Raw genomic sequence first — 8,184 nt, 5'->3', positions numbered from 1 at the left:
CAACCTAAGTGTTTGCATGTGTAAATCTGTCTTACACCCGTTGTATGTGAACGTTAGAATCTATCACACCCGATCATCACGTGGTGCTTCGAAACAACGAACTGTCGCAACGGTGCACAGTTAGGGGGAACACTTTCTTGAAATTATTATGAGGGATCATCTTATTTACTACCGTCGTTCTAAGTAAACAAGATGCAAAAACATGATAAACATCACATGCAATCAAATAATAATAGTGACATGATATGGCCAATATCACATAGCTCCTTTGATCTCCATCTTGGGGCTCCATGATCATCTTGTCACCGGCATGACACCATGATCTCCATCATCATGATCTCCATCATCGTGTCTCCATGAAGTTGCTCGCCAACTATTACTTCTACTACTATGGCTAACATGTTTAGCAATAAAGTAAAGTAATTTACATGGCGTTTCTCAATGACTCGCAGGTCATACAAAAAATAAAGACAACTCCTATGGCTCCTACCGGTTGTCATACTCATCGACATGCAAGTCGTGATTCCTATTACAATAGCATGAACATCTCATACATCACATATATATCATTCATCATTCATCACAACTTTGGCCATATCATATCACAAAGCACTTGCTGCAAAAACAAGTTAGACGTCCTCTAATTGTTGTTGCAAGTTTTACGTGGCTGCAAGAGGGTTCTAGCAAGAACGTTTTCTTACCTACGTGAAAGCCACAACGTGATTTGTCAACTTATATTTACCCTTCATAAGGACCCTTTTCATCGAATCCGCTCCAACTAAAGTGGGAGAGACAGACACCCGCCAGCCACCTTATGCAACTAGTGCATGTCAGTCGGTGGAACCGGTCTCACGTAAGCGTACGTGTAAGGTTGGTCCGGGCCGCTTCATCCCACAATACCATTGAAGCAAGATAAGACTAGTAGCGGCAAGAAAGTTGACAATATCAATGCCCACAACAAATTGTGTTCTACTCGTGCATAGAGAACTACGCATAGACCTAGCTCATGATGCCACTGTTGGGGAACGTTACAGAAAACAAAAATTTTCCTACGGTTTCACCAAGATCCATCTATGAGTTCATCTAGCAATGAGTGGTTGGATGCATCTACATACCTTGTAGATCGCGAGCAGAAGCGTTCAAAGAACGGGGATGAGGGAGTTGTACTCGACGTGATCCAAATCACCGGAGATCCTAGCGCCGAACGGACGGCACCTCCGCGTTCAACACACGTACGGTCAGCGTAACGTCTCCTCCTTCTTGATCCAGCAAGGGGGAAGGAGAGGTTGAGGAAGATGGCTCCAGCAGCAGCACGACGGCGTGGTGGTGATGGAGCTGCAGTACTCCGGCAGGGCTTCGCCAAGCTCTATGGAGGAGGAGGAGGTGTTGGAGAGGGAGAGGGAGACACCAAAGGCGTAGGTCAGAGGCCCTCCCTACCCCCCACTATATATAGGGAGCCTAGGTGGGGGCGCCGGCCCTAGGAGATGCAATCTCCTAGGGGGGGCGGCCAAGGGGTGGGGGGCTTGCCCCCCAAGCAAGGGGGCGCCCCCCTTTAGGGTTTCCCACCCTAAGCGCATGGGGCCTAGGGGAAGTGGCGCCCCAGCCCACTTTGGGCTGGATCCCTTCCCACTTCAGCCCATGGGGCCCTCCGGGATAGGTGGCCCCACCCGGTGGACCCCCGGGACCCTTCCGGTGGTCCCGGTACAATACCGGTGACCCCGAAACTTGTCCCGATGGCCGAAATAGCACTTCCTATATATAATTCTTTACCTCCGGACCATTCCGGAACTCCTCGTGACGTCCGGGATCTCATCCGGGACTCCGAACAACATTCAGGTTACTGCATATACATATCCCTACAACCCTAGCGTCACCGAACCTTAAGTGTGTAGACCCTACGGGTTCGGGAGACATGTAGACATGACCGAGATTGCTCTCCGGTCAATAACCAACAGCGGGATCTGGATACCCATGTTGGCTCCCACATGCTCCTCGATGATCTCATCGGATGAACCACGATGTCGAGGATTCAAGCAACCCCGTATACAATTCCCTTTGTCAATCGGTATGTTACTTGCCCGAGATTCGATCATCGGTATCCCAATACCTCGTTCAATCTCGTCACCAGCAAGTCGCTTTACTCGTACCGTAATGCATGATCCCGTGACCAGACACTTGGTCACTTTGAGCTCATAATGATGATGCATCACCGAGTGGGCCCAGTGATACCTCTCCGTCATACGGAGTGACAAATCCCAGTCTTGATCCGTGTCAACCCAACAGACACTTTCGGAGATACCCGTAGTATACCTTTATAGTCACCCAGTTACTTTGTGACGTTTGGTATACCCAAAGCACTCCTACGGTATCCGGGAGTTACATGATCTCATGGTCTAAGGAAAAGATACTTGACATTGGAAAACTCTAGCAAATGAACTATACGATCTTGTGCTATGTTTAGGATTGGGTCCTGTCCATCACATCATTCTCCAAATGATGTGATCTCGTTATCAATGACATCCAATGTCCATAGTCAGGAAACCATGACTATCTGTTGATCAACGAGCTAGTCAACTAGAGGCTTACTAGGGACATGTTGGTGTCTATTTATTCACACATGTATTACGATTTCCGGATAACACAATTATAGCATGAATAAAAGACAATTATCATGAACAAGGAAATATAATAATAATGCTTTTATTATTGCCTCTAGGGCATATTTCCAACAGATGGAATCTACAAGCATTCAATACGCAGGAGAAGACATGGTAATATGGCTCTTGGTTAAATTAACAATAATGCATATGAGAGCCATTTAACATTTTCATCATGGTCTTCTCCTCTCAACCCCCAAAGAAGAAGAAAAGAAATAAAACTATTTACACGGGAAAGCTCCCAACAAGCAAAAGAAGAATGATAAATATTTTTGGGTTTTCTCTTAATTACTACTACAGGCATGGAAAGTAAACTAGCTAAAAGCTACAACTAGTTTTTTGGTTTTTCTTAAGGTTATTCAAACACACAAGAAGAAAGCGAGAAAAAGGAAAATAAACTAGCATGGATAATACAATGAAAAAGTATGAGTACCGACAACTAGCATGAGTGTGTGAACATGAATGTAATGTCGGTGAGAAATACGTACCCCCCAAGCTTAGGCTTTTGGCCTAAGTTGGTCTATGCCCATGGATGGCCAGGTGGATATCCGAAGTTGAAGCTAGGGTCGTACTAAGATGCATCAGCTACTGCCTGTAGGGCTGCAGCTTGGAGGTGGGCTGCCTCCGTCCTCCTCTGATACTCGTTCACCTATTCCCTGGTTATAACATATCTCCCTTTTGTCTGAATGTCAAAGAAAGTAGGAGCAGAGAGAGCGACATGATAGGTACGTCGTCTGTCAAAGATCAGTCAGTACTGGAGGAACTGATTGTTCCTCTCAACAAACTAATGACGAACCATATCATCATAATCTAGATAAGAAGGAGTCAAATCAATATCATCTCCACATATGGGTATCTCAAGAAAGTTAGCTATACGAGTTGCATAAATTCCATCAAAGAAATATCCATGAATACTATTATTATGCAACCTATGTGCACCAATGGCCCCCAAGTTGTATTGTTTATCCCCTAATACAACACTCTTGAGAACACTAAGATCTGGAACGCACATGTGACATGCCTCGTCCTTACCGTTAATGCATCTACCTATAAAGAGAGCAAAATAATGTATGGCAGGAAAATGAATGCTCCCTATGGTGGCTTGCGTGATCTCCCTAGATTCCCTCACAGTTATACTAGCAAGAAAGTCTTTATATTTAGATTTGCGGGGCTCACTAACATTACCCCACTGCGGGAGTTTACAAGCAGTATTAAAATCCTCTAAATCCATGGTATAAGATTTATCATAAAGATCAAACAGGACAGTTTGAGAATTGCGTGATGATGTAAATTTAAACCTTCTCACAAACGAATCAGTTAAATAGAGGTATTGCCGGCACTTATCTGCCTCGAAGCTCTCCATATCAGCATTACACACATATGCGTCAAAATCTTCCTTAATTCCTGCCCGAACCATGAAGTCCTCTGACGGCCATTCACAAGGCCGCACTTGAGCCTCCCTTGGTAGTTCATTGTCCGGCTCGCGTATTGCGGGCCTGGGTCCTTTCTTCCTTGAATAACCCCCTTGGTACAATTTCCTAAACATATTTCTTCCTATGAAAAATTTCTGAAATTTTTAGTAACTCAAAATAAAAGTGAACCAAACTCAACAAGATTGATAGCAACAACTCCTACAAGTGCCTAGAGGCAATATCATGCATTAAAACTACTTGGGAATATATAAATTTGACATGCAAGCTCAAGAACAGGGTCACCTAGGCAGCAAAAATTTGCAATGAATAAAGCACAAGAACAAAAACTAATTGGACCATTGGAAGAGTCACATACCGAAGAACAACCCCCAAAGCAGTTTTGTGAATGGAGCTTTGAGCAAGGAGATCAAAAATGGCAGCAAGACAAGCTATAACTCAGGTTTGAGCTGGCTAGTGATTTTTTCTGGAGGAAGATGGAGTGTGTGGGTGCTGGAATAAGTGGAGGGGACCCACGTGGGGTCCACGAGGCAGGGGCATGCCTAGGGGGTGGGCGCGCCCTCCACCCTCGTGGGCATGTGGCAGCTCCCCCTGCTATGTTCTCAGTGCCTAAAATTCTTAAATAATCTAGAAAAAAAATCATATTTCATTTTCAGGGCATTTGGAGAACTTTTATTTTTGGGGTATTTTTTATTGCATGGATAATTCAGGGAACAGACAAAAAATACTATTATTCCTTTATTTAATCTAAATAACAAAGTAAAAGGAGGGTACAGAAGGTTGTGCTTTCTAACTTCATCCATCTCATGCTCATCAAAAGGAATCCACTAAAAAGGTTGATCAAGTCTTGTTAACAAACTCATTCTGAATAACATGGAACCGGAGAAATTTCGAATAACACTATGTTACCTCAACGGGGATATGCATGTCCCCAACAATAAGAATATCATATTTCTTCTTGACAGTAGCAAGGAAATTCAAAACCTTCAAAAGTAATTGTTGAAAATTTTCCAATAGAATTGATACCGTGGACTTGAGGTTGTTTCCTCGGAAAGTGTACCGTATTCTCATTACCATTAACATGAAAAGTGACATTGCCTTTGTTGCAATCAATAACAGCCCCTGCAGTATTCAAAAAGGGTCTTCCAAGAATAATGGACATACTATCGTCCTCGGGAATACCAAGAATAACAAAGTACGTTAAAATAGTAACGTTTGCAACCACAACAGGCACATCCTCACAAATACCGGCAGGTATAGCAGTTGATTTGTCAGCCATTTGCAAAGATATTTCAGTAGGTGTCAACTTATTCAAATCAAGTCTACGATAAAAGAGAGAGGCATAACACTAACACCGGCTCCAAGATCACATAAAGCAGTTTTAACATAGTTTCTTTTAATGGAGCATGGTATAGTTGGTACTCCTGGATCTCCTAGTTTCTTAGGTATTCCACCTTTAAAAGTATAATTAGCAAGCATGGTGGAAATTTCAGCTTTCGGTATCTTTCTCTTATTAGTAACAATATCCTTCATATACTTAGCATAAGGATTAATTTTAAGCATATCAGTCAAATGCATACACAAAAAGATAGGTCTAATCATTTCAGCAAAGCGCTCAAAATCCCCATCATCCTTTTTCTTGGATGGCTTAGGAGGAAAAGGCATGGGTTTATGAACCCATGGTTCTCTTTCTTTACCGTGCTTCCTAGCAACGAAGTCTCTCTTATTATAATGTTGATTCTTTGATTGTAGGTTATCAAGATCAACAACAGGTTCAATTTCTACATCATATTGCTAGGTTGAGCATCAACATGAACATCATCATTAACATTATCACTAGGTTCATGTTCATTACCAGATTGTGTCTCAGCATCAGAAATAGAAATATCATTGGGATTCTCAGGTGTGTCAACAACAGGTTCACTAGAAGCAAGCAAAGTCCTATCATTTTTCTTTTTCTTCCTTTTAGAAGGACTAGGTGCATCTACATTAGTTCTCTAAGAATCTTGCTCAATTATCTTAGGATGGCCCTCAGGATAAAAGGTTCCTGAGTCATTTTTACCTCCTCTAGTCATAACTATAACAACATTATCATTCTTCTTATTATTTAATTCATTGAGCAAATCATTTTGACCTTTAAGCACTTGCTCTGCTCAAGTGGTAACCATAGAAGCATGTTTACTAATGAGTTTAAGTTCACCTTTAACTCTAGAAATATAATCACTCAAGTGTTCAATCATATAAGCATTACGTTTCAATTGTTTACCAACATAAGCATTGAAATTTTCTTGTTTAACCATAAAGTCATCAAACTCATCCAAGCATTGACTAGTAAACTTAGTGGACGGGATTTCAGCTTTATCATATCTATAGAGAGAATTTACCTTTACTACCTATGTCGGGTTATCAAGACCATGTATTTCTTCAATAGGTAGCAAATTAAGACTATGTATTTCTTAAATAGGTGGTAAATTCTTAACATCTTCAACTTTAATACCTTTTTATTTCATAGATTTCTTTGCCTCTTGCATATCTTCGGGACTGAGAAATAGAATACCCCTTTTTTCGGAGTTGGTTTAGGTGTTGGTTCAGGAAGTGTCCAATTATTTTCAGTAGCCAACATATTATTCAATAGCAATTCAGCTTGATCAACAGTTCTTTCCCAGAAAACACAACCCGCACAACTATCAAGGTAATCTCTGGAAGCATCGGTTAGTCCATTATAAAAGATATCAAGTATTTCATTTTTCTTAAGAGGATGATGAGGCAAAGCATTAAGTAATCATAGAAGCCTCCCCCAAGCTTGTGGGAGACTATCTTCTTCAATTTGCACAAAATTATATATTTCCCTTAAGGCAGCTTGTTTCTTATGAGCGGGGAAATATTTAGCAGAGAAGTAATAAATAATATCCTGGGGACTACGCACACAACTAGGATCAAGAGAATTAAACCATGTTTTTGTTGGAAATATGCCCTAGAGGCAATAATAAAATGGTTATTATTATATTTCCTTGTTCATGATAATTGTCTATTGTTTATGCTATAATTGTGTTATCCGGAAATCATAATACATGTGTGAATACATAGACCACAACATGTCCCTAGTGAGCCTCTAGTTGACTAGCTCGTTGATCAACAGATAGTCATGGTTTCCTGACTATGGACATTAGATGTCATTGATAAAGGGATCACATCATTAGGAGAATGATGTGATGGACAAGACCCAATCTTAAGCATAGCACAAGATCGTGTAGTTCGTCTGCTAGAGCTTTCCTAATGTCAAGTATCCTTTCCTTAGACCATGAGATTGTGCAACTCCCGGATACTGTAGGAATACTTTGGGCGTGCCAAACGTCACAACGTAACTGGGTGACTATAAAGGTGCACTATGGGTATCTCCGGAAGTGTCTGTTGGGTTGGCACGAATCGAGACTGGGATTTGTCACTCCGTATGACGGAGAGGTATCTCTGGGCCCACTCGGTAGGACATCATCGTAATGAGCTCAATGTGACTAAGGGTTGGTCACGGGATGATGTGTTACGGAACGAGTAAAGTGACTTGCCGGTAACGAGATTAAATGAGGTATTGGAATACCGATGATCGAATCTCTGGCAAGTAACGTACCGATTGCCAAAGGGAATTGTATACGGGATTGCTTGAATCCTCGACATCGTGGTTCATCCGATGAGATCATCGTGGAACATGCAGGAGCCAACATGGGTATCCAGATCCCGCTGTTGGTTATTGGCCGGAGAGTTATCTCGGTCATGTCTACATGGTTCCCGAACCCGTAGGGTCTACACACTTAAGGTTCGATGATGCTAGGGTTATTAGGAAGACTTGTATGTGATTACCAATTGTTGTTCGGAGTCCTGGATGAGATCCCGGACGTCACGAGGAATTCCGGAATGGTCCGGAGGTGAAGATTTATATGTGGGAAGTTGTCATACGGTCACCGGAAAGGTTCGGGGGCATATCGGTATTGTACCGGGGCCACCGGTGGTCCACCGGGAGGGGCCACCTCTACCGGTGGGCCTTATGGGCTGTAAGGGGAATGGAACCAGCCCCAAGTGGGTGGGGGCGCCAACCCCCCAAG

The sequence above is a fragment of the Triticum urartu genome, chromosome 4A (assembly GCF_056163025.1).
Source record: "Triticum urartu cultivar PI428250 chromosome 4A, HENAU_Tu73, whole genome shotgun sequence".
NCBI lineage: Eukaryota > Viridiplantae > Streptophyta > Magnoliopsida > Poales > Poaceae > Triticum > Triticum urartu.
The sequence above is the reverse complement of the archived record's forward strand: the minus strand, read 5'-3'. Positions refer to the sequence as shown.